Below are 27,057 nucleotides of genomic sequence, written 5' to 3' on the forward strand. Positions count from 1 at the left end.
GTTGAATGATTCTGACGTCATGTGGCAATATGCCAACAACAACAACAGAAAGAAACAGCAACTACTCCACTATAAATGGTAAGTATGGAAAGGCCCTAAAAGTTTCTATATTGAGGAAGCAAAAGAGCAAGAGGAGGGAAATGGAGGTAGGGGAAAACAGGGAAAGAAAATGAAACTGTTTCAAGTTGTTTATCCAAAGCTGCAGCAAGTGAGGAAGGAGCATAGCTGTCAACGTTTCCCTTTTCTTGCGAGGAATCCTGTTCGGAATAAGGGAATTTCCCTTAAAAAAAGGGAAACGTTGACAGCTATGGGAAGGAGGAGGCTGAGCCAAACACTTCCCAGAAAATAATAGGCTTTGAGAAGCGATTTAAAAGTAATAAAATATCTTCATGCAGGTGTTCTGAGTGACACACTTTTTCTGCAACTGCCTCCAAACCGCACCCATTTCCCTTAAAAAAAAGTTGCTTAAATAATTGCACATTCTTTTAACAGTGCAATTAAAAGTATGCATAACAAATAATCACAGAGACACCATGGCAGATCAGTAGAGACTAGGGATGGGACCCACCTGCCAGTATATATAATAGGTAGTAGGTAAAAAAGGAATAACATAGCCCAACCCTAAACCAGGCTCTACAGATCTCTCTTCTTTTCCTTTATTACTTCCATACATAACCAGGTACAGTATAGCCTTAACAAAGGACCCTAAGTCACAGTTGTTGAAAGCAAGAGACACAAAAGAAACCAGAAGCTGCCGACTTTCTTCTGACTTATCCTTTCCCCCTTGAATTTAGCAACATATTCCAGCAGCAGTGTGCATGCTAATGTGCATGCTAATCACTTTTCAACTGTAATATTTTCTGGATTTATAGCTACGGTATTTACCACCTTTCAAAAACGGCAACAGAAGGGTTTTTTGTTTTTTTGCATTTCTGTTGCTCGGTTTTGAATGCCTTATAAAGCTTACAGGGCATAGTGTGCCAGGCTGCTGACCAACCAAAAGAAAGAACAGCTGAGCAACATCACACTCCCGCCACACAACTTTAGAGCAGAGTTGCCAGAAATGTAGGGGGCAAGCCTCTCCCCACTCCCTGGTTCTCCTTTGCCATTTCTATTAGCTGGGCACCTGGTCAGCATTTGTGCAGAGCCTCAACACAGGAAACGTTGCTGAATTACTTCCTGTCCCACTCCCACTCCATCCTACATAGGGAAAGGGATAAGACGGCTTTTTGGAAATTGTATAGTTCTCCCTCCCCTCACACACAGAGAGAACAGTCTTTAGAACTGCAATGTTGGGAATCTGCAATTATTATTATTTAAGTAACTACCCATTGCCATCTTTCATATTTGCTATAACATCTAAGCACAATGAAAATGGGCCCAGGCAGTTGTTGACATAGCCCTTATCCTATTGCAAAGCAGAGGAGGGCCACAGTTTTCAGAATACTACAAGCATTTTCAATATTAAATATAGACTAAAAATAAATAAATCACAGAACCGCAAGCTGTCAACTGATTTGATTAAACATTTTCAACCTAACTGATATCTCTGAGGAGGGAGCATGTACCACCGCCCTTCAGTTTTCAAGGGAAGAGTTGCCCATTATTGTTTTTTTCAAAGAAAAGCTCTACTAAGACGTGGTGCAAAAGTGATGCCCTGTTCTGAGTTTGTCAGAGTTGCTGACAGTGGATTTAACAGGGATAAAGATGGATGGGTTTCCTACACTTTGCTACACAAGAACGTATTCCCTCTCTCCCAGCTTTTCCAAAAACCTTAACATGCTTGTATTGTGAAATACCAGGGCTCCAACTTCCTTATTTGGTTGCTGGAACTGTTCTTTGTCTTGTTCAAACATTCTGGGGAAGCAAGCTGCCTGCCTCCCCTCCATCCATACGGCCTCCAGTCCTCCCCCCCCCCCCTTTCATACATACTGTCTGGCTTCAAGCAGGTCACTCTGACTCAGCCTCCTTTGTAGCTTGCAAACCAATCCCACAGCAGTTATGCCCATTTATGGAGTCCCTTTCCTTTTGGAAATCAGCCGGGGCAACAGGGAGTTTTCAGCTGTTTGGAAAGTTTTGCTCCACTGCAGACACTGAAGTGAGCACAAAGCATGCGTTTTCTTGTTGCACAGTTTTGTTGCTCTGATCAAAAAATGTGTGTGAGAGACAGAGTTTGGGGGAAGCAGCCTAAACACATTCCCACAAACTTTTTGCTTCTAATCTCTTGTTGCAGTTTATGCATGCTATTTTACAAGATATTAACAGTACAGACCAAAGGAGCAAGTTCCTCCAAGTTCCACTGGAGTTAAAGTGCATTTAGGACAGCAGCCTTCCTCTTTAATAGATACCCCTATCCTGTACCTTTCAGATCCTTTTTCGTGCAGCAGTTGCAATATATTATAAAACTGAAATAAGAGAAAGAGGAATTGGGGTGGGGGTTGAGCTTCCAACGTAAACAGTGTAAGGCCTTTAAAAATATTTCTCAGTGGAACTAAAGTGAAGGAACCATCTTAAAGAACAGTGGTACCTCAAGTTATGAACTTAATTCATTCCGGAGGTCCGTTCTTAACCTGCAACTGTTCTTAACTAGAGGCGAGCTTTCGCTAATGGGGCCTCTTGCTGCCACTGCACCGCTGGGACACAATTTCTGTTCTCATCCTGGGGCAAAGTTGTCAACTTGAGGTAACTCTTCCAGGTTAGCGGAGTTTGTAACCTGAAGCGTTTGTAACTCGAGGCACCACTGTACAGTTAGATATTTAAGGGCTGGTCTACTTGTCTAGGCAAAGTATAATCCTCCTACATATTTCTGGGGGTGGAGCTGGTATGGCACTAATCATTTAAGATGAGACAATTGCTAGAGAAATGTTTCCTAAGACATGCAACACTCAAACAACAGAGGAAGCTGAACTTTGTTTAATACTCCCTGCTTTTCACATTTGCTTATAGTCATGCGGGCATTTTACTGAATATTTAAGTCTTTGTGAATGTGACTACAGACAAGACAAGGCTTAGCAAGTCCTATGTTTTAGGGGACGCAATAAAGAATTTGATTCTGACACATATTCCTCAAGACTTGTCTGCCTAGAGATTCCCATATGTACTGAAAATACAATCGTACCTTGGAAGACGAACAAAATCTGTTCTGGAAGTCTGTTCGACTTCCAAGACGTTCGAAAACCAAAGTGCAGCTTCTGATTGACTGCAGGAAGCTCCTGCAGCCAATCGGAAGCCATGGAAGCCCCGTCAGGACGTTCAGCTTCCAAAAATAGTTCACAAACCGGAGCAGTCACTTCTGGGTTTGCAGCGTTTGGGAGCCAAAATGTTCAGGAACTAAGCTGTTCCAAAACGAAGGTACGACTGTACATTACAGGAAATGTTCTAGGTAGAATGGATGCTTACAAAAAGAGGATACCATCCAAAAAAAAAAGAGTATAGAGATTTGTATAGATTTGATTATTTACATAGATAAAAATTTAGGAAAAATTCTATAATTTGTACTTTAAGTAACAGTAAATCTCACCATAGTGGCTAAGATTGCAACCAAGTGACCTGCATGCCTGCTTAGTCTGCTGCCCAGGTGCTCACTGTTGCTGGGCAACTTTCAAGGTTCCTGCTCTCCCTTCTTATGGCTTAAAACTAGACCTGGACCAGGCAATCCTTCAAAGAGAAGACTCCTTCAAACAGCACTGCCTTTTTGCAGCGTATGACACATGGCCACCTTAGTTGCAGGACACACACTGTCCTGGTTCTGATGGTCATTTGACACTTCATAACTGTGGTTGTGTGCAAGTATTGGGGCTGAATGTTCCTCCTTCGCCCACTCAAAAATGTTGTCTGCAACATTACGTCCTGCTAAGCTTCTGAAGCAAGTCGAAGAAAGCTGACCAAAAGAGTTTCCTTAAAAAACAAAAACAAAAGCGATGTTTAACAGAATGCTTATTCCCACAATGGATCTGGTTGTGCTTCTTATTAAACAGCTGCAATTCAAAACGCATCCAACAACTTTTGCCATCTTGATACGGAAGACGGAAGAGACATCTGTGTGCGAAACTGCATACGTGCATAAATCAACACACTTTTCAGAAAGACATTTCCAAATACCTCGCCAAGGGGTAAAATAAAGGCACAGGCTTATCAGGGAGAGATAATGCAAAATAGAGACACCTCTGGAACACATCTGCCTGCAGACACTGGAATATATATGAGTAAACACTCCAGCCCATCTGCTACACAGTGGCTCTGATCTAACACATTGTGAAGCATGAGGAAATCCATTGATTCAATAACTTATAATATGCATAATTCCATGTTGGATTGCGACCACTGCATACCCTATCCTTTATTGGTGTATTGCTCTTTTGGGGTGTGTACTGTGAATGTGGAAAATCACCTGAGAAATGGAACGTGATAGTGAAAGAACCAATGTTATGCCACAAGATCCCCCCCCCCCGGCATTTACCAGTGAGCCATCATCCTTTAGCCCATAAATGATACAAATTAGTCAATTGTCAAGAACAAACAAACAAAACTCCACATGGTTCACCTCGACATCTACTAGCAAATGTCACAGTTTGTTTCACAAGGGGAAGCCCGTATGTATCCCCAGAGATGGAGCCCTGGTTGTGTGGAGTTTGAGCATTTGTTTTTCAGACATCCACGCCTAATGCTTAATGCCTGGATGTGGCCTGGGGAAGCTTCATGTCACTGGGTACAGGACCAGCCAAAAACACTTAGCCTTGAGAATTTGAAGGATCACTGAGAAAAGCCAGCATTCAAAGAATTTCTGACATTTATCATAACGTATAAAGACATAGTATGGGAGGACAGCTTAAATTAGCCTTTGCCTGCCTAATGTGCTCCAGATATTTTGGACATCAACTCTCATCAGCCCCATCCGGCACACCAGGTTAGAAAAGGCTGGCTTGGTCATATGTAATATGCCCACCAGCAAATTGAATGCCGATACATTGCTATTGTGTTTCCACTTTTGCTTGCCTGCCCTGTACTACATCGGCTCCTTCGCCTTCTGTAGCAGGAAACCAAAATGTCCCAATTCACCTTGCAGTGGATGTAACACAACACCTTACCATCTCAGCTATTCATGTGTGGCACATTCTCCCTTCCCACAACTCGGGTAGAGGAAGAGGTGACAGGAGTAATGACCAAGCAGGTTGGGGAACATGGTAGGACGAGACGGGCATATCAGGATTTGATCTGCTGATGTGCTAGGCTAGAGAGAGGTGCTAATATAATAAGAGAACTGACAGCACTATGAACTTCATTTTAGTATTTTCTCGCATCATTAACTTTCTTATAGATTCCGTATGCAAGAAGCATTCTTGCTGGTCAAATCAAAGAGCATCTAATTGGGATTTCTTTTCCCAGAGAAATGTAAATGATGCTTATTGATCCCTTTCTATTCCTTAACACTTTTCATATAGCCGCACTGTTTTCCAGCCCTTCTTCTAGTTCACACAGCCCTATTGAACCACAGCTTTAACACCAGAAAGGCAGCAACCATCTCTATTACAACAGAAAGCCAACAAACTGCAGGATGGAGATACAGTTCCTAGATGCAATTTGTAATGCCAGGTAGAGATGATTGAAAACAGGAGCAGTACACCCTGCATTCCAGACATTCCCCTAGAGGGGTTTCACGTCCAGGGGTTGCAGCTGTATCATGGAAGCAAATTTGGGGGGGGGGGGGGAGTCATGTGAAACATTTATCTCCTCTTGCACAATTTACACAGCTGATAAAAGATCTTAGAGAACAGGCAGCAGGAAGTATCAAAACACCTAGAAGGGCTATAAACATGTTTTGGATCAGTAAAAAGAAAGCTTAGCCTAATTTACTTATATTGAAAGCCTGCCAAATCATTAGAGTTCAGACCCGTTAACAACACATCCTCTTCTCATGTATCCTCATGCTCACTATAAATAATAAATTATATCCTTCAATTGTAATTTGCAACAATTTAGCTGCATTTCATAATGTTTTTCACCTATAAATTACATCAGCCTTCTGGGTTTGTTTGTTTTTTAATTCAATTTGAACCACATTGTTTGCAGTGCAGACATTTAGGAAGACAATGAAGACATACCTCTTTGTCCCTTTCTAGTGGGATGGGGGGAGCAGGTGGTGCTTAATCTAATTCCACTCACCCCGTTCTTGAGCACTGCTGTTTTGGTCTATGATTGTGCTGCAGTGCTTGTTTCTTCTTCTTCTGGGGGTACTCAGGGGTACGCAGTACCGGCACCCCAAATGTCCAAAGCGGGCACTTACTATAACAACTTCATGGTGAGTACCAGCACCCTTTTCTTAAAGAAAAAAAAGCACTGGTGCGGCAAGTTTCTAATTATACGTAATCTGCACTGGATGAAGAGCAGGTAAAGAATAATAACAAAATTATGTTTTAAAACATTAAAGAGCTGCCTATTTATAACATCTGTTTTCAGCTGCAAATGATTAGTTAAACAATGGAGGATAATCACAGCAATAAATTAAGATCTATGGAAGATTCTAGTCTGTTCCTGGGAAGAATCGCAGAATGGCCAATTTTTGTCATTAAAGCCCGGTCTGCATTTCTGGTAAGATTTTTAGTTCTTATGTCAATTGTGAAGGATGGAGAATACACTATGTGCTAACATTGTTTGTAGATAATAGCCTCATAACAAAAAGAAATTTGATCAGCTAAGAGAGTTCTTACCAGTTACTGATGAACAAGAGAATGATTTGGCTGCACATTCCCAAAGAAGACCATTTTGAGAACCTTTCCCCAAGAATCTAGGACTAACTAACTAGGATATATTTGAAAAAAACTTAATGGATCTATAACAGGCTGTTCCTCAGTTTATTATGGTTCATTGCTCTGTTTGTATGTCCATTGAAGTATATTACAAGTATGCTTATTGATTTGTGGATCTTATGGTTGGTTGGACATGTTATACACGGACCCTTTTTGAATATTGTACTTTACTCATACATAACTCCATATGGGATGGTGACATCTCACATGCACAGCACTTTTACATGATTGCAGCCCCTTTACTGGCCTAGTGGTACGTTCACAGACTCCTAAAGAACTTCCATGGAAACATCAGCAGAAATTAAAGGTCAGTGGAGTTCTACTCTTTAGAATGACCCCAGCCGTTCTGAGTCACTTCCCTCTATTGAATTTAATGTCCCTTATTGGTATTTTTGACACCCCACCCCAACTTTATTATCTTCTAGCATAAAATATATTTAAAATATATTCTGGTAGTCTCACAGAGGTACCGTATTTTTCGTCCCATAGGACGCTCCATCCCATAGGACGCACCTACTTTTTTGGGGGGGAAATAAAGGAAACATTTTTTCTTCCCCCAGGCACGCAAGGCTTGCGGACACCTGCGCGAAGCACGGGGCGTCCTCCAGAGGGCGCCCCGTGCTCCGCGCTGCAGCCCACAAGCCTTGCGCTCCCAGAGGGAGATCCCCCAGGTGCGCAAGGCTTGCCGACACCTGCGCGAAGCACAGGGCGTCCTCCGGAGGGCGCCCCGTGCTCCGCGCTGCAGGCTGCCGCCTGCAAGCCTTGCGCGCCTGGGGGAACTCCCCCCGGGTGCGCAAGGCTTGCAGATAGCTTCCTGGAGCCTGGAGAGCGAGAGGTGTCGGTGTGCACCGACGCCTCTCGCTCTCCAGGCTTCAGCGAAAGCCTGCATTCGCCCCATAGGACGCACACACATTTCCCCTTCATTTTTGGAGGGGAAAAAGTGTGTCCTATAGGGCGAAAAATACGGTATATTATTTTGAGGTTATTATTTCAGTTGAGCTTATCTCTCTCTAACTGCACAGATGTTTAGTAGCATTTATCCAATGAGTCAGAGACACTGTAACCACTTTATGTGCTATCAAAACTATTACACTGGATTCCAGTTTCAGGTAGCTGTTTATTACCCTTTAAAGCTCTAAATGGCCTAGGTTTATGCAGAGGCAGAGCTAGCATCTGGAGCGGTGCAAATGCGGTGCACCTGGGGGTGGGGCTAGTTGCCTGCGGGGGCAGGGTGAGAGTCCCAGGGGGAGGGGGTGTGATGTCACCCCCCCGGGTATGACACTTGGGGCAGAGTGCACCCACTGCACCCCCTTCCTCTGCCGGTGGGTTTATGGCATACCTGCAAGATCATCTGTCTACTCACCAAGAACTGCTGGGCTCTCCAACAGGTAGCTGAGATAGGGCTGGTTGGGAGCACAGGTGAGAGCCTTCTTTGTTGCCATCCCTAGGCTACATCACCAACGGTCCTCCCCTAACCTTAAGAATTTTATTCTTTTGCCTGGGTTTTAACATGCCAAACTGAAAGACTTTGTGTTTGTTTCATCAGCTGTGATCCTGTTTCTTAATCTCCAACTATTCAAATTTTGTTGAAATGCTGATCTTGGGTTGTTATCCAATGCTGAACCAGTGGTAAGGGAGACTTCCATTTCCTCTCCTCCCCTTACAAGATGTGCTGGAGGGTACCTTTACCAATTTTGAGGGCATGTGTGTTGGGGGCGGGGGGAAGCAGCAGCTGGGTGGGACAGGAAAAGGAAAAGGAAAAGGAAAAGGAAAAGGAAAAGGAAGCACTGCATACATGGAAGTTGGTTGCAGCAGTTAAGGCTGCAGCATCAATAAGACTTGAGCATCTTTTAAAAGCAAAAGGCAGGCTATAAATATTTTAAGCCTAGTTAGATCCTTGACAGTGTATTAATTAAGCATTTTTGCAGTACATTTCTGTAATACCTATTGAGAAGCAAGCCCCAGTATGTTCAAAGAGGCTTCCTCCCAGGTAAGTGCATATTGGATTGCAGCCTAAAGATATACAGTATATGATACCTTAATAATTAAAAAATGAACACGCAGGCACAACCACAAATACCCTTGGCAAAGCCAAGCCTATAAACAGTAAACAAACTGGTGGTTTGGAAAGTAAATGAAAGCAAAAGTAAGATAGTATTCCTTCGACCTCATTGATAGGGAATGGATTTACTCTGGTAAGCACTTTAGGAAGATTAGTAATAGCAGGAGTTCAGTATTACTAAAATAGAAAGAGGAACTTGCAACATTTCAGTGAAATGAAATTGAACCCATGAAGTGATGTCCAATATTGCACAAGGAAGGGGATAGCCATGTACACTTCTGACTATTGGGGGAGTATGACACAGCAACATGCACACATCACATGATTCTCATTGTTTCACGATGCCATCACTCACTGATAACTGAGCTACACTTCAGGCAAGTGACCTCTATGACATTTACTTCTAGGGTACCACAAAGTTTCATCAATGGTGCTGAGTAACTGAACAATATATTTCACTCTGGCTTCATCTAGAAACCATTTAACATTTAAACCATCACTTTAGTCCTTTTGCCTAGTTTAAAAAGAAGTGTCTTAGAAATGAAGACTACATTGTTCCCATAATTCCCTTATCAGCTCTATTGTACTCAAACTGTGTTTTTACATGGGAAATCACCCTATACCTAATGGGCCTTCGGTCCATTTAGCTCAGTATTGTCTACACTGACTGGCAGCTGCTCTTCAGGGATTCAGACTCTGTTCTCTTCTAGTCTTACCTGGAGATGTCTGGATTTGAACACAGGACCGTCTGAATGCAAAGCAGATGCTATACCACTGAGCTCCAACCCTTCCCCTGGAAATTTCTTTCCAGGTATCCTATATACAGTATCCTAGCCATTGTAAGAATACATAATACCAGTACAGTCATACCTCGTAAGTTGAATGCCTTGGAAGACGAACGTTTTGGCTCCTGAACACCCCAAACCTGGAAGTGATTGTTCCAGTTTGTGAACGTTCTTTGGAACCCGGACATCCGTTGTGGCTTCTGATTGGCTGCAGGAGCTTCCTGCAGCCAACTGGAAGCCACGCCTTGGTTCCCGGACGTTTTGGAAGTCAAATGGACTTCTGGAACGGATTCGGTCTGACTTCTGAGGTACGACTGCTCTTGGTATATAATTGGAATGCTATATTTAACAATGCAACAAAGTCTATTAAAGCCTGTCTCTCTATCTTCCTATTATTGATCACCGTATACCGGAAGCTCATTATCTCCACACCAAATATGTTTCTTAATCCCCTTTAACATCTTCAGAGAACAAACAGCTGTTAATCTAGACCCTGCTAGGCCTACACATGCATCACATCCAGCACTTATGGTCTGTTCTATGCAAACAGTAGAGCAGCCATGACAGATTAAAATGGATGACATGTCTGTGTCCTTCCTGTGGAAGCTGCTTGAACCCGAGTGCACATTTTTGCTGCCAATCTGTCATCTTTTCTTGAGCCAGTCTTAATTTCTTCCTAAGTGATTCAATGTCATTGCACTGCCATCTCATAGTTAGCTGTTTCTTAAAAAATAATAATAATTATGTTGGGCACTTTCCAATAAGAAAGTCCAGACTTCATCTGACATTTCCTCCTCAAAGTCTTTATGCCACTTTTCATGTATTCATATTTCACTGATACTTTGAGAATATTTTCTTCCTTCTTGTCTTCATTAGTATTTAAAACATACTTCCCACCCACCCCTTATTACATATTTGTTTTTCAAATACAGAAGTAAAGAAAAGACTTGTGAAATAGGCAGGCACATATTTGATATAATGGGCTAAAAGTTCTGCTTCAATGGTGAACACAAACTGTTACCTACAGCTTGTTTTCAGGGAAAGGGTGTAGAATATACACTCAATCCCTTATAAACATTAATGATTTCTATGTTTCTTACTTTGCAGCTTCACAACAATTCAACATCCCTCATGCACAAGCCCATTTCATATCAATTTTAAGTTCAGGCAGAGAAATATATATATGCTGCTTGTTCCAGAATAGTCCAACAAAACTACTTATTTAATTGCCGAGATGAATTCTGGTAAAGGATCACTGACAACTGTATATTTTACTTAAAGTTTTCTATGCCAATAAAACTAAGCAGACTGTGTGCCCCAATGATTTTGCCATAACATGGAACACATGTTTCAAATTTAGAGGCAAGCTACAATCCTTGTTAAAATACAGCATGCAGCCCTTTACATTAATTCGTAGGCCTTAGTAATTGCATATTACATTGACAATTGTAACCTTTCAAAATAGAAATAACATGGCAAATGGAATCCATTAAAAAAAAGAAAAAAGAAAAAAGAAAAAAAAGACAAGCCCTCACATAAGAAAAATACGCGCAATTAACATTTTTGCCAAACTGAAATGAAGCTTCTTCCTAGACTTGGCGAGAGAGAAAGAGAGAGAGACACAGACAGAGACAGAAAGAAAGACAGACAGAGAGAAAAGACAACACCACACAAACACACTAGTGCCCTATGAGCAGATTTTATAATACACCATTGTTTACAGCTCTGCAGGGCCTATTCTGGCCTGGAAAATCTGTTCTGAAAGACTACTGTGTTCATTTTACAACCTTCACACTATGTCATACTGTAAAATCATGCTGTTATGAGTGTGAGGCAGAAGGCTCCCTCCGTTCTCTCACTTGGCCTTGACTGAAAAGGGATATATAACACATAGGCAACAGGATTTTAAGCAGTGGGTGGAGGAAGTTGACTAAAGAGAAGACACACTGCATAAATAGTTTTTATGAACTTAGAGACTATTCTGTCTCAAAATACTGAAACTAAAGGACATTCAGTGTGAATTTAATTGGCAATATTAGCTTCAGAACAGACAAGACAAGGTGTGTTTTCATGAACCCAGGGTTGCCAAACAAGGCAGGGGCAGGCAGAGGGCTGTTTTTCTTCTTCAGAGCCAGGCTGCACTGCACACTATGAATTTTTTAAACATAGAAACCTGGCAACTATGGTTTGTTAAGGATTCTGGAAATTGTAGCTCTGGGTGGGGTGGGGGGACCTACAGTTCCCAATATTATTTGGGAGAAATCATGTTTTTTAAATTATGGTGTAAACACAGCCATATTTGCTAAATAAACAACCAGAAAGCTGAAAATTAAAAACGACACTCACAACTTATGATAACTCACAAGTTATCAAACTTGGCAGTTCTGGGCTAGTTCCCTGGACCCCCAAAAGAGCTACTCTCTTGACTTCACTCTATGAACTGGTATGAACTCTGCCCCAACTCCACTCAAATGCCTGTTGTTGTTGTTTTAAGAGTTTGCTATTTACTTGCCTAAACTGTTTAGTGCCTAAGAAACACTAAGTGTTGCCTACAAAATGAAAACTATAGAACAACACTCAATAAAAACAATCACAAAACATGTATAATCACACACATGCACAGCTAAAAGGTCTGCACTAATAAAAATGTTTTCATTGTGTGTGGAAAAGAAACCAGTGGTGGCACCAGACAAAGCGCCTTGGGAGGAGATTTCCCCACCTGAAAAAGGCCCCATCTGTGGTTACCATCCTACGTCACTTCAGAAGGCCTCAGGACTCGGATAATTAAAAATTACTTTAACATACTGTGCGGAATGTATTTTTGGGGATGGAGGGGATACAAAGACAAAGATTTATATGTTAAAACACTCAGGAAACTCCACAAAAAGTTTGAGGGGGCTTATATTGCTTTATAAAACAGGGGTGGTGGACCCCAGGTCTGGGGGCCAAATGCAGTATCTGGCCTGTAGGACACTCCCCATACCACCCTCACTCCCTAGGCCACATATTCGCCTTGAGTGCCATTTGTCTGGCAGGACAGGGTTCTTAAACACTTGCTTCTTGCTTGGCTGGACAGAGGATAGAAAAGGGTGTGAGTACAGAAACTAGCTTACTGTATAAAGGTAAAACTCACATTCCTTGCTTTGTACTTTTGCCTTTGGCCTACCCGCTGTCATGTGCTCCCCCAGAAGTTAGCAAAGAAGGGAATGCGGTCCTTGAGTTGAAAAAAGGGTTTCTACTTCTGCTGCAAAAGACTCAATGGTGCTTGTGTGGACCTATACTTCAGATACCTGGTGTCAAGGGCTGGTTGGACACAGATGAATGGTGGGAGGGATTAGCTGGGGAACCACCAAGTGAAGAAGGCCCAGAGCCCAGGGAGTGGTGGGGGGGCAACAATAAGTTGTCAGAGGGAGAAGACTGGGAAGAGGTGTCGGAAACTGAGGAGGTAGCAGGGGTTAGTGAGCTGGTAGAGTCCATGGCAGAGGGAAGTCCTAAATCAAAAGCAGAAGCTGAAGTAGGAGGGTAGGAGGAGGAAGGCCAAGAGGCAGAGAGGACTTAGGCTGGGGAAGAGTCATGGGTGTCTCCCCCTCTGAGACAAGCTCCCCGCCCCCTCCATGTTAGAAACTGAGATATGAAAACTAAGAGCTAAATGGCACCTTAATCCTAGGTTATGGGCACAACAATGGAATGTCTAGGTGCGCTTTTTGGGTGACAAGAATACAAAGCTGAAAATGAGTAAACAGCAGCTAAAATATTATGTTCATTTTTCACATGGTCTAGTCCTTCCCCTGCCCACCCCCCTAATATTCTTAAGAGGGTCTCTTCCCCAGTCTTCAGAGAGTAGCTAGAAGTGGGGAGGCAGAAAAGGGTCCTCCTTTCCTTCCACTCTGCAGTTTTAATCTGCAGAAACTGTTCGCGCCAATGAAATTCCCTGTTGCAAAATGTGCCTAGAAAAATGGGAGTTTTGAACACTGCTCCCCACTGGTTTCCCAGAACTAGAAGAGGCATGAAAGGGGTGCAGATGTAGTCTCTGATTGCTTGGAAAAAAATTGTGGAGTGTAGGGGACTTAGGCAGCTGTGGGAAGGCAGGGAGTCCACAGTCTCAGTAACAGCTCCATTGAGGCAAGATGAGTTGCTGTGCTCATTAGGCCTGACACTCCTGTGCAGATCGTGCTTTTGCTAATACAGTGGTGCCCCGCAAGACGAATGCCTCGCAAGACGGAAAACTCGCTAGACGAAAGAGTTTTCCGTTTTGGAGGTGCTTCGCAAAACGAAGCTCCTATGGGCTTGCTTCGCAAGACGAAAATGTCTTGCGAGTTCCTGCGGTTTTTCCCCCCTTCCCCCCCCTTTTTCTAAGCCGCTAAGCCGCTTATCCGATAAGCTGATAAGCCGCTAAAAGCCGCTAATAGCGCTAATCCGCTAATCCGTCAATGGGCTTGCTTCGCAAGACGAAAAAACCGCTAGACGAAGAGACTCACAGAACGGATTCTTTTCGTCTTGCGAGGCACCACTGTAAAGTGTTAAGTTCAACTTCCAGTGTGATTTTCTTGCTGCTGACACCTGGCTTTCTTGAATTGACAGGCGTGCGTGTGTGTACACGCGTGCTTGCATGCAGAGAAAAAATGGGGCTAAAAGGGGTGCATTCATATACACCTTATTTATATTTTGGTGTCCACAAGGCACCTGATGGTGTCCAAATTGATTTTTTTTAAAAAAACACTGCCATTTATATCTTTCTCTACCTCACAGCAAAAGCAGAAGCTTTTATCTTTTGTCCTTAAGGGCCTTTTTGTTAGCTTTTCTGATTTGTGAGATGCGTTCATGGCCACCCATGGAGCAATCTCTAAAGGCAGGGCAAGGATGGATTAGCAGGACATTACACAGCAAAGCCCTGCTTCCCTTTACGACTTCCCATCAGAGACTTAAAATCTGAGTCAGTCAATTATATCAGATCATCAGTAAACAGAAGTCTGGAATTTTATCGAAGAGATGAACTAATAGTTTACACAGATAGATGAAAAAAGCGGCTGTGAACTTCCTTTGGCTACTTCCCCTCCCCCTTTTAATAACAACAAAAAAGTCCCTGCTGCTAAAATGGAAAGGTTGTGCTATTTTGTTCCGTTTCTAAGCAGATACATGAGCAAACAAGCATGCATACCCTGGGGAGGAGAGTTTATTTTGTATGGTTTGTACAATTCAATTCAAAGCTGGCATGTTACAGCCATTCTAGTGCACTGTGGTGCCTAGACCAGCGGTCCCAGAAATTTGAAGGGAGAACTGGGTTTCTTTAACCGCGTATCAAGAAGCCAGAACCAAAGACCACATGGTCCCAGGTGACCAGAGCCCACTCCCTCTTCCAGTTTCAGCCACTGAAGTGGAGCCATGAGAGATGGACTGCATTTGAAAGTAATTCTTAAACATAGCTTTAGATGAATGAGCTTAAATGAGCCACAGGTTTACATGCTCTTCCTTCACCTTTCCAGTGAAGTTAAGAGAAGGTGATTGGAAGCTTCTGCTTCTGTAGTTTAGTGTGTCAACAGTAACCCTAAACTGCGTTCAATAGTGAAGATAACCCAGCTTCATCAACTAGTTTTGAGACAGGTTTGTTTCTGCCAACCATAGTTAAGATTAACCACAGTTTGGTCTGGGTTTTAATGATACAGCAATCTGCCACTGATTTAAATGGAATTGAAAGCTTCTGAACTCCTCAAATCCATGCTGGAAGAGGAGGGCACAGACAAGCCTGAAGCTTAGTGTGACCAGTTGTTGTACAGTGGTACCTCTGGTTAAGAACTTAATTCATTCCGGAGGTCCGTTCTTAACCTGAAACTGTTCTTAACCTGAGGTACCACTTTAGCTAATGGGGCCTCCCACTGCTGCCACACGATTTCTGTTCTTATCCTGAAGTAAAGTTCTTAACCTGAGGTACTACTTCCGGGTTAGCGGAGTTTATAACCTGAAGCGTTTGTAACCCGAGGTAGCACTGTAAAATTAAATCACAGCTTAGCATTATGTCCAAACCAGTGCAATGTGTTGCCTTACCCAGGAATAAATCTCATGCAGAAACTTTCCTAGGCAGCCAGGAATTCAGCTTTGTAAAGAAATAAGCACAGTGGTACCTTGGGTTACAGACGCTTCGGGTTACATATGCTTCAGGTTACAGACTCTGCTAACCCAGAAATATTACCTCAGGTTAAGAACTTTGCCTCAGGATGAGAACAGAAATCGTGCTCTGGCGGCGCGGCAGCAGCAGGAGGCCCCATTAGCTAAAGTGGTGCTTCAGGTTAAGAACAGTTTCAGGTTAAGAATGGACCTCCAGAATGAATTAAGTACTTAACCCGAGGTACCACTGTATCACACTTTTGAAGGGCTATGTGACACTTTGGAAACTAAGTTGCCTCTGCCTTTTCCCTGCAAGCTTTCTCTGGCCCATAATGAAGAATACAAATTATATGAAACATTTTTACAGTGCAAGGAATGTTAAATAGTATATATCTTCTGGAATGGTATATTTATCTTCTGGAAAGACAATATAGATTCTTCTCCTTGAATTTCATCACAGCTTGAGTATAGACCAACTATCTATCTAGTCTTTCATGCAAATTCCCACATATGCAATGATGTCCCAGATATGAGCCAAAAAAAACAGCTCTGCAGACCTCCAAGAGACAGTAAGATACAAAGAATCGGCAGACTTTCACATTTACCTCCCCAAGTCATACAGGCTTCCCAGACATGCAGACACATGATATGCAATCAACTACACAGGGAAGCATCACATTGATTGGCAACCCCTCTTAACTTCTTGCTGGCAGCTGCATTTACTACTTACCAAGTAAAGAGAATTCAATTCGATTTTAAAAACTGTAAGCCACTATCAGAGCGCTATGGCCTAGATACATGGACTATAAATTTGAGAAATGAAAGTTGGGAAATTAAACCATGTAATAGCACTGGCTAACAACATTTTCTCATTGTCTGGGTTTTAGCTCCTGCTTCGCCAGGCTTTGTAACTGAACATCAAATATGAAATCCTCGACAACACAGACATAGCCCAAAGAAGAATAAAACCATGTTGAACCAGCAGCTGCAAAAACATCAGCACCTGACTGCTTCATTATCTTCAATAGCAATGGTTTATACCACATGGTAATTACAGTATGCTAATGAAAACCCTTAAGACTTTAGAGGATTTTTAGTCTAGCTGGTAAACAACTGCAATTTTCAGAACTCTGTTTACTCAATGGCACTTGATTCTGGTAAAGAGTAGAAATTCCACCCCAAGCTTTTTCAGTCATGGCGACTACTGAGGCATTATGGTAGCCTGACAAGAGTTTCCAGCCACAATAGCAAACCACAATGTTAAGTGTAGTAAGTAGCAGCACAGAAATGTACAGTATTCAATCTGTATTTCAGCAGACTGAGACAAGCTGGCACACCTCTGGCCAATTTTTGGAGGACCACCTATTGGCAACTGCTTGGTGGGACCATTGCAAAATAATGCTAAGCAGGGCCTGAACTGATGATCCAATAAGCCAGTTGTGTTCTTAGGCAAGAGTATCTTGGAATCTTATAGTTGTCAGCATCGCCCTTGAGCCAGTGCCACCAACTGGACTCATCCACTTCAGCCCCGACCGGGCTAGGCGAGCTGGGTAGCACTTCCAGAGACCACCTTCTGCACAGGAACAGGTCAAAGTGCTGTGGACTCACAGCTTACAGTTGTGAGCACCAGATTCACTCCAACCAGAAGACAGTCGTCGCACAGCAGAGTACAGCAGAGTCTAGCAGAGTATATCAACAACTTGGAGAGCAGCTCTGTAGAATATCTTCTTTATTCTATCTACAACTATTATACAACTATATACAGAGCTAAATAGGTCTAAGCATAAATGAATGCTGCACTGCACTGAGTGTCTGCAGCTGCTCTTAGCAGCAACCTTATCTCTGCACACGATCTCTAACACTCAGTCTCTCTCTCTCTCTCCCACACTGACTGACTGACTGACTCTGGTGCTGGAGCAGAATAAGTAGAGAGCAGAACACGCCTCCTCCTCTCTGGAGAATCAGCAGACTCCTCAGGAGATTCTTGGATATGGGAGGGGTCAAATCTCCTCAACAGTTAAGTCACAAAGTCAGTGCTAGGTATAGGAGGGCAGTTGGTAAAATGCCCACTTAGCTCAACACAAGCCACACCATACCCAGTGAAACTTAGCATCAAGAAACCTCTTACCTGTCATTGTCAGAGTAACAGTTTTAATTATCCTTATGGTGAAGGATAAAAAAAACAAAAAATTGGCATATTGGAAGCAATGAATGTGCTATGTATTTAGACAGCACGCTGCAGTTGTGCTCTGAAATGCTTTCATAAGAAAGCAATGGCTATGGAGCCATGAGAGAGAAACCCAAGTGGAAACTCAGCATCGGCGTAATTTAGTTCCATTTGGAAAACCACAATGTGGTCCTTCAAGTCTTAAGCTTCTTGCAGTACTATAAGAACAATGTTTGCATGCAGTTCATGAAACTGTGTTTATCTGAAGTCAAGGGTGTGTGAAGCACAGGAAAAGAAGCAGCATCTTTACAGATATGGTGTAAAAAAACACACCCCACCTAATACTAATTAAGATTAAAGGTGCTCCAAGTGAAATATGGAGCTATTTTTGAACAAATGGCATTTTGCTACTCTAGGAGGCACAAAATAATCACATAAATAGCTCATCCAGGGTGAAACTGAATTTATAGTGCCATTCTGTTTTCCCTAAGAATATGGGCACAGATGTATGTCTGCATTGCATGAGGAAAGTCTCACTGTTAGCTGACAGAAATAATTAGAAATTATTGTCAACAGGCTGAATGGGGTGAAGAGATGGCTGAGATGAGAATGGCCCAACCATCCCTTCACCCCATTCAACCTCTTTTCTTTATGACAATAATTTCTAATTATCCGAGTCAGATCTGAGGTATTGTGTAAAGCCACACTGAAATACACTAGGGTACCACTTAGCTTGTTTTTATTGAAAATAATAAATAAACGCAGGAGGTAACAATCCAACACCTTTCTAAAACATGCAGCTAATGAAACAAGTAATGGCGTAGCACACCTTGTTAACATCTGTTTCATTACATAAGCTAAAAGGAAGACTTCCTAGTTTGTTTGCTGCCTTACATAAAGAGAAGAGTGAAGAGGCTGTATGCATGGCCAAAAGGAGCCAGCAATATGGGATATTAAGCAGAGATATAATTGTCTGAATGCAGTCTCTCTTTATAAAGGGATTATCAATGCCTGGAGGTCAGAGTACAGCCCGTCACGACAACATCAATCCCCATTAATGAGTTTTAGAATGTCTGTAAAGGGGTAAAGATTACTACTGTCATTAAGTTATTACTGTAATGATAAAATCATGCACATCTGCAAGCATCAGACTGGGCACCCTATTCTCAGATTTAGTCTTTTGGACAAATACCTCTTCATAAGCATATATGCTAATACCTCTTCATAAGCAGTGATCATGCAAGATGATGTGTGTGACTGCTTTGTTAATGCTTCATGGTTTATTGGAGGTTGCAGTAAATCTTGTGTTGCAAGAATCATGTATATTAATAATTCAAATATTAAAGATATAAACCAGGACCTGGGAACTGTGAAAAATTCTTACAAACCATAGGATTTAGAGAAAAACATACTGGAGAGCTGCTTTATATTTGCGTACTGGCTCTTAAGTAGTTAGGGCACACTGTAGTCACATGTTTGTGCTTTTATCTGCAAGTATAAAACATGTTAAAAATGAGCACCTAACATCCAACAAGTTTTCTGAGGGCCTGCATTGTGCCCACATCTAATCTAAAAGAATGTTCAAGCACAGATAAGAGAAATGATCAAAGAATATATCTTTTTAATACTATTTCCCCCCACACAACTGTTTTGTGTCATGTTGTCAAAGGTTGCAAAGGAATAAATATCTGGCTTCTACTTCTATTAGCATGCTAAAAGAATCTTTTCTGAACATTTGTAGGCCACACTAATTAACTGTGTCAGGTTCAAGGCTGTTCTTTTGAAAACTTCTTTATGTTCTCTAGCTCTTTCTACTTCCATATCTCTTTCAAAGGAGCTTATAAAAATGCATCCCTTCCTTGCCAAGGAATTTGGGAGAATCAAAGCAAGAATGAAAATGCTTTTGCATTTTTAGTTAAAAGAAAATAAGGACCATTTTTATTGCAAACACTGCCATATATATACCTAGTCCCCATTTGCACATCATGGTAAACAAACCATGGTTTACTATACACAAGTAAATTGTTTCTGCGTTGGTCTGTCATGGTCTTCCTGCTGGGGGAAAACCAAACCATGTCTAAATGAGGGATTGTGGTTTGTTTCACTACTAACAAACTATGATTTGTAGCCAAGGTTTGTTAGGAGCAAAACAAGCCATGGTATTTGATTCAGATGCGATGTTAAGCCTGGGATCATGATTTGCGTCTCCTCAGCTTAAGTGGGGAGAAGCAGGACAGCCCAGCACAGTAAGCTGCTAACTATGGTTTAAGGTAAAGGTAAAGGGACCCCTGACCATTAGGTCCAGTTGTGGCCGACCCTGGGATTGCGGTGCTCATCTTGCTTTATTGGCTGAGGGAGCCGGCGTACAGCTTCTGGGTCATGTGGCCAGCATGACTAAGCTGCTTCTGGCAAACAAGAGCAGTGCACGGAAACGCCGTTTACCTTCCTGCCGGAGGTATTTATCTACTTGCACTTTGATGTGCTTTCGAACTGCTAGGTTGGCAGGAGCAGGGACCAAGCAACGGGAGCTCACTCCATCGCGGGGATTCGAACTGCCGACCTTCTGGCTCTGTGGTTTAACCCACAGCGCCACCCACGTCCCTGCACCACCTTTACTGCCATGCAAACAGGGCCACCACATCCTGTGAGCATAACTCTATTCATATAGCTCTGGCTCCAACCCAGTGCCTTACAGACACCCATTATATTGCAAATCATCAAAGAGGCCTGTGCCCTTAAAAAAGTTCTGCACAGCCCCAAGTTATGAGTGCAATAAATAGCACTTTAAATATTGTTATTAGCATGTGCATGTATGTACGCCAGGAAGGAGGATTTATAAGGGGGAAACTGCAGGCTTTATGTGTAAAAGAAAAGGCTTCAAATCTTTGAAAATGTAGTGACAGATGCCAAACAAGTACTACTATCTTGAACTCACTGGAGCAATGTGCTTAGAATTAAAAGATCGCATGCCCAACACCCACAGCAAACTTGTGCACTTAGTATTTTCAGCAAGTCTTGCATTTGTACTCAGTCACAATATTACACTGTTTATATAAAGTTGCTATGCAGCAAAATAAAAAGGGGTTAACTTTGGCTCCCCCAACAGAAAAGGTTCTCTGGCAGGAATCAATGAAGCTTGTTTGGAAAAGGATTTGACATGCATACATTCTCCTGCTGAGAGCTGGCAAAGGAAACCTAATATGAAAAAAAGGTTCCTGCCACATCAAAGGAGGCAAGGCTGTATCCCTTCATTTCTTTCCATACTTTCCTTCATGCCCTCCCTATCCTTTAGCTGTGTGGTTGATGAAGTCACGCCATTCACAATGGATCCGAAACGTTTTAAATGAAAAGAACAAAAGCTATGACATTTTGACAATTCTCTACACTTTAAACAGAAAGTATTTGTGCAATGTCACAATACAATCCAGCACGAGGAATAAGAAATTAACATTCATTTCTCTGCATTCCTAGATCACAGGATTATGAGTCGATTTAACATAAAGCATCTGAACGTGGAATTAGAGCTTATTTAAGGCCCAGACATTCCTTTGTTTACTTACATACTAACTATATTTTTATCCAACTTTCCAGAAAATCATCGTCTCCCAAAGCAGTTCACATCACTTAAAAAGAAAAGGCAACACTGTAAGTTCTACAAAGATGTAAAAAGCAGGAGGGAGATCAGTTCTTTAAGGCCAGGACAAAGTTGGTGAGCTATAATTGGGCATTTATATCCAGTCTGGGCTAGGTTGATCTTCCTTTTCTGCTGTACTTTCTGTTTAACCTCTGAAGATGTCATCTTGCTGCAAGTTCCACCAGCAAGGAACAACAGCAACCAAAATATCTTACCCTTAAGGTGATCAGGAGTTGGCAGCTATGCATCTATTTTTACTTCTTTTGTAGAATAAGGATTTCTAGGCTGCCTGCCAGTCACAGTCCTCTGCTTGTTTATCAAGCGAGAACCTGTAGGCAGGGGTGGGAACCATTTCCACCTGGGAGACCAGATCAAAAAGTGCCACGCCTCCTGTGGTCCACATCTGACAGGCAAGCAGGTCCACAGACCATCACCTACGTAGATCCAATCCCACTCCAAAAGCAACAGGGCTTGCATTTGGCATCAAATTTAAGCAACACCTAATGCAAGCTGCAAAGTAACAGTCAGGCGTGTATTCTAACATTCTCTCATATTCGTTTTCAGCAGCAGCTTCATCTGTCCTATGTCTGATGTCATACGGTATCAGATAAGTGACATGTCGGTGCGGACAGCCAAAAATGGTCTTACTGACCAAACTGGTCTTACTGACCAAATGGCCTGACAGGCCTAATTTGGCCCATGGGCTTGAGGTTCCTCACCACTGCCACAGAGAAAAGAAGAGGAGAACAAGGTCTAAACAGACCACAAGTAGATGAAAATAATTTTGCATAAGCTATTAAGAGGCAATGTTTACAACCCTTATGGTTTGAGGTGCCAAGGGAAGCTGGCCAGGACACGCCACCAATGCATCTCCCTGGCACACAGTGTGGAGACACAGTTGATGGCAGTAAGGGATGGTGTCTTCTCAGTGGTTGCACCAAAATTGTGTGAAGTACCTTGCACCATGAGGTCCCTCTAATTAGCTTCAGCTAGTTCATAAATACATTTTTATTCTGCTTGCCAGGTACGTGTACCCCTGGTCTCTACCTTTGTTGTAGTTTCATTTTATTTTATGACATTGCAATGTGACATTGTTGTTAATCACCTCTCCTAGTGCACATACATTAGAAGGATTGGATATAAATCTGTTTCAGTGATGAGGAACCTATGGTTCTCCAGATACTGCTAAACAACTCCCATTAGTCCCAATCAGCATCACCATTAGTCAGGGATGATGAGAGCTGGGAGTCCAACAACATCTGGAGGGCCACAGGTTCCCCATCACAGCTATAAGTATTTCCTTCATTCTGAAATACCTCGGCCATGACCCTTTAGACGGCATGCAGACACTTCCCATTTTCTGGCCAGGTGTAAATTTCTGCAAAGGTGAATTTGCAACACTCAAGTTTGCAAGAACACCAAGGGAAGCCTTAGCAAAATCCACACATACACACCCTGCCACCTTTAATTTAGTCACTCATGCACCCTGGTGGTCTTCTACAAAGAGCTGATAAGGAGAGCGCTGCAGGAGGTTAGAGGGTCAGGCCTCTCTGCCCCTTTCTCACTTGACGCTTGTTCTCCAAAATAGTCAAAACAAGCTGAAGCATTATGCTCCATGTCCCTTCGTTTTCTTACTGGCAAGGCTGTGCTCTCCGTGCCTGAAGAAATATGCTGCCAAGAATGTTTAGGAAAGGAATGTTAATTATTTTCTATATTGTTCTCCTCTTTCTGCATAACAAGGAAAGCAAGGAGACAATGATGTTTTCATTGCGAAAATGATTGTGGATAGAAGCATAATAGAAGGCACAAGGGTTTAAAAAGTTAGTCCTTGAAATAGGCAGAAACCACCACAGCAATTTCTGCCATTAATCTTTGCCAAGTACACCAAGTTGTTGGCCAGTATTCTTTTTTCACCTCTTTGCCAAATTCAAGCAGACATAATAAGCATAAACAAGAGCAGTAAAAGAAGTTTTGTCCCTGTTCAAAACATGGTTCTCCCAAGAGCAGCAAGAGGAGAAATTAAATGCCTTTGTCTGGTTGAAGGAACAGACTAATAATAATACAAATTGACTTTTAGACCTTCGATTATAAATTTATATCCAGGGTTCCTAAAGTGAAATCCAGGCTGCACTTCATTTGCAAAAACAAACAAACCACCCAACAATATTGTCAAAGGATACCTGGAAGCCACCGCCTTCAACCCAGGCAAGCTTTCTCCAAAACACAGTCTGTGGCTGGCAGTCAATGATTATTCAGTAGTAAGGAAAGCAAACTGTTTGTGTTCATGAACTTGCCCACTAAAGCCTTCTTTAGAGGCATTCTGTAAGCACTCTCACTTTTGAAACTTGGCTATGAGAGAGAGGATTTTTATATGGCAGAATCTAAACTATGCAACTCCCCCCCCCCCCAGGTTATATTTGCTTACTGCCACCCTTTTCTCTACTTTAGGCACCAGGCCAAGTCCATCCTGTTCTCTTGAGCCTTTTAATGACTCTTACAATAGCAGATCTTCTAGAATTGCCTTTAGTTGCAAGCCCCACTGTCTTGTCATCTGCCATTTTATTACGATTTTTTAATGTTTAAACATATAAACCGGCGTGCCAGCTGCAATGCTAAGCTGGTAAAAAAAATCCCTAGGCAACTGTGTTACCACCTAGACAGCCTTGACTCCAGAAGCACCCACAAGCTGCACATTCAATCCTTCAGGGGGAATGCAATCCCATCAAGGATATATTGAATCCCACCACCCCATTCATGTGAAGATAAATGATCAAAGCTATTTTAAAAGTTCAAGGAGAAAAGCAGACTGAGATTTGTTTCGTAATCTCATTTATACTCAATGAATATAAATACACTAAACCATACTTCTTGTTGTTTTTAATTAGTAATCAATTTGCTTTGTTGTTTATTTTAAAAGCAAACCAACCAGCCAACTATTATAAGTAGCTTACAATGGATGTCCCCCACAATAGATAATAGTAATAAGAATACCACAATTCTATTATCGTTCTTATCTGGAAGTGTCCCCTACTCAGATATAAATATGCTCTGTCCCAGCTTCTGCCAACCTAGCAGTTTGAAAGCATGCCAGCGCAAGTAGATAAATAGGTTACGCTGCGTCGGGAAGGTAAACGGCGTTTCCGTGCGCTCTGACACTTGTCACGGTGTTCTGTTGTGCCAGAAGCGGTTTAGTCATGCTGGCCACATGACCCGGAAAGCTGTCTGTGGACAAACGCCCAGCTCCCTCAGCCTGAAAGCGAGATGAGCACTGCACCCCATAGTCGCCTTTGACTGGACTTAAATGTCCAGGGGTCCTTTACCTTTACCTAAATACCGTATTTTTTGCTCCATAGGACGCACCTTGTTTTAGAGGGGGAGAACAAGAAAAAAAAATCTCCCCCTCTCTGCTCAGCGCTCCTTCAGCAAAGCGGCAGGAGAAATGGAGCCCCTTCCATTTCTCCTTCCGCTTCGCTGAAGGGGCGCTGCGCAGAGAGGGAAAGCTGTGCAGCGCTTCTCCAACGAAGCGAAGCCAGGAAAGCAAGAGGGATTGGTGCGCACCGATCCCTCTGGCTCTCCTGGCTTCAGCAAAGGGAACCCGAAGCCTCCGGAGTACAGCAGGACTTCCCACTGCGCTCCAGAGGCTTCAGGCGGCTATCCCTGAAGCCTGGAGAGCGAGAGGGGTCGGTGTGCACCGACCCCTCTCACTCTCCAGGCTTCAGCTAAAGCAACGCGAAGCCTCCGGAGTGCGGAGGAAGCGCTGCCTCTGCGCTTTGGAGACTTCGCGTTGCTATTGCTGAAGCCAAGGAGCCTGCATTCGCTCCATAAGATGCACACACATTTCCCCTTAATTTTTCGAGGGGAAAAAGTGCTTCTTATAGAGCGAAAAATACGGTATGCCTCCAAAAGCTAATGCAAGGTATCTCTGGAATTGGGATTGGAATTGAAACTTGTAAGATACCCTTCATAAATTTGTTGGTTTCTGCTTAAATCTTGGTTCAATTTTGTGTGTGCTTTTCTCCCGCAACTATTCCAGGAAGCACAAACAGTACAATTATGACCCACCTGAAGAAAAGTGGAACGTCACTCCCTCCACATTTGGGCACTGCAGCCCCCCTGAAGAGGATGAAGACACCACTAGGTCCCTCATGCGAAGGGGCACCACACACATGAACTTACATCTCCACGTGGGAGGTAAGTCTATCAGTATCCACAAGAGTGGCTCAAGTCAATGCTGCCTCCCCAGCTGCAAAACTGGCAAGAAACTCCTGCACTCCCAAGATACTGGGCCACCAGTATGTGTGAACTATCATTTTCATTCCAGTTGCTGTTTCTGCTTTGCAATGTGTGCTCAACGAGATTTCTTTTTTTTCAGCCAGATGTCGTACACTAATGGATTTCAGCTCTGGAGAGTGTCTTTATTCCGTGATGACACAATGAAATAAAGCCACTCTCTAAATTGAAATGCAACACTAAATGGCACTTGCATTACACACTGGTGTGGAGGGTGAGAATGTGCTCTGTTCAGTAGGATTCTTTTCCTCTGGGAATATCCATGTATTGTTTCGAGCATGGCAATCGTTTTTTTAAAAAAAATGAAGAAGCGACCTCACACTGCAATTATTTTAAGTATTTTGCAAACTAAGACTGTAAGACAGTTATCTTTTAACGCAGATCTTTTTCCTTTCTTTTCTTAAAGAGCAAAACCGAATGGCATCATTGCAGGAACTAGGCCCTCTCATTTGTCTAGAAGCTAAAAGGGACAGCGAGATAAACAAGAGGGCTTTTCTTTCCTAGATTGTTGTCACATCTTTGGTTAATCTTTCTTCCATTTTCGGTATTCAAGAAATATATCAACAGCCACAAAGCTCAGAAGAAAATGCCATCTGGAGCTTGATCTGACTTTGCTGAAATGAACCATCATGGGAGTGAAGCAATAAAAGAGACATGAAATCAAACAGTGTAACATAAATTAAATCAAGCCCACAGAACTCTCTTTCCACTGGTTTTTTTAAAATATATAATTATTAAATAGAGGTCATTTCCTTCAAGATACTATTTTCTGCAAACGGAATTGTAAAGTTTAGTAAGACTGATGCTAATTAAAAAGCACCACAAGATGGAACACAGATGTCTCCGAAAATGCTAAACAGTTCTTAATAGCATTTTAGCCTGCATTCCCAAACACATTTTCAGAACAGCACTGCTCTTCTGTCTGTTATGCCTGAAATGCATGCATTTTAAAAACAGGGCTACTTCTTTCAGCTGCCCCTAAACAGTACAGGGAAAACCATGCAAACACCAGGCAGAAGCTCCTGTTATGGACAGCTGTGTGAATCCAAAAGATATGGGTTTGCTGGGTCAAAGAAGCGGCTTTTATCGCTTTGGTGTGTCCATAAGACATCATGCACTGAATATGCTGTCCAAGCAAATCACAGTGAGGTCCTGTAGGTAGAAGACCTATGACACTTGCCAGTCGTCAGCTCATTTATTAATTTGTAACC

At 42.5% G+C, this 27,057-nt stretch overlaps 1 protein-coding gene and 1 long non-coding RNA gene across 4 annotated transcripts in view; one reads left to right on the plus strand and one right to left on the minus strand.

The window, feature by feature from the left end:
• LOC308485787 lies at nucleotides 1-26,482 on the plus strand. The gene is made up of 4 exons (XR_013990778.1): nucleotides 1-78; nucleotides 16,643-16,802; nucleotides 25,590-25,747; nucleotides 26,400-26,482. It is a non-coding gene; the product is annotated as an uncharacterized lncRNA (long non-coding RNA).
• PALLD (palladin, cytoskeletal associated protein) overlaps nucleotides 1-27,057 on the minus strand; it is a 224,701-nt gene that overhangs the window by 76,787 nt on the left and 120,857 nt on the right. The window lies entirely within an intron of this gene.

Source organism: Podarcis pityusensis, assembly GCF_964106645.2.
Source record: "Podarcis pityusensis genome assembly, chromosome: 9".
In the NCBI taxonomy this organism is placed as follows: domain Eukaryota; kingdom Metazoa; phylum Chordata; class Lepidosauria; order Squamata; family Lacertidae; genus Podarcis; species Podarcis pityusensis.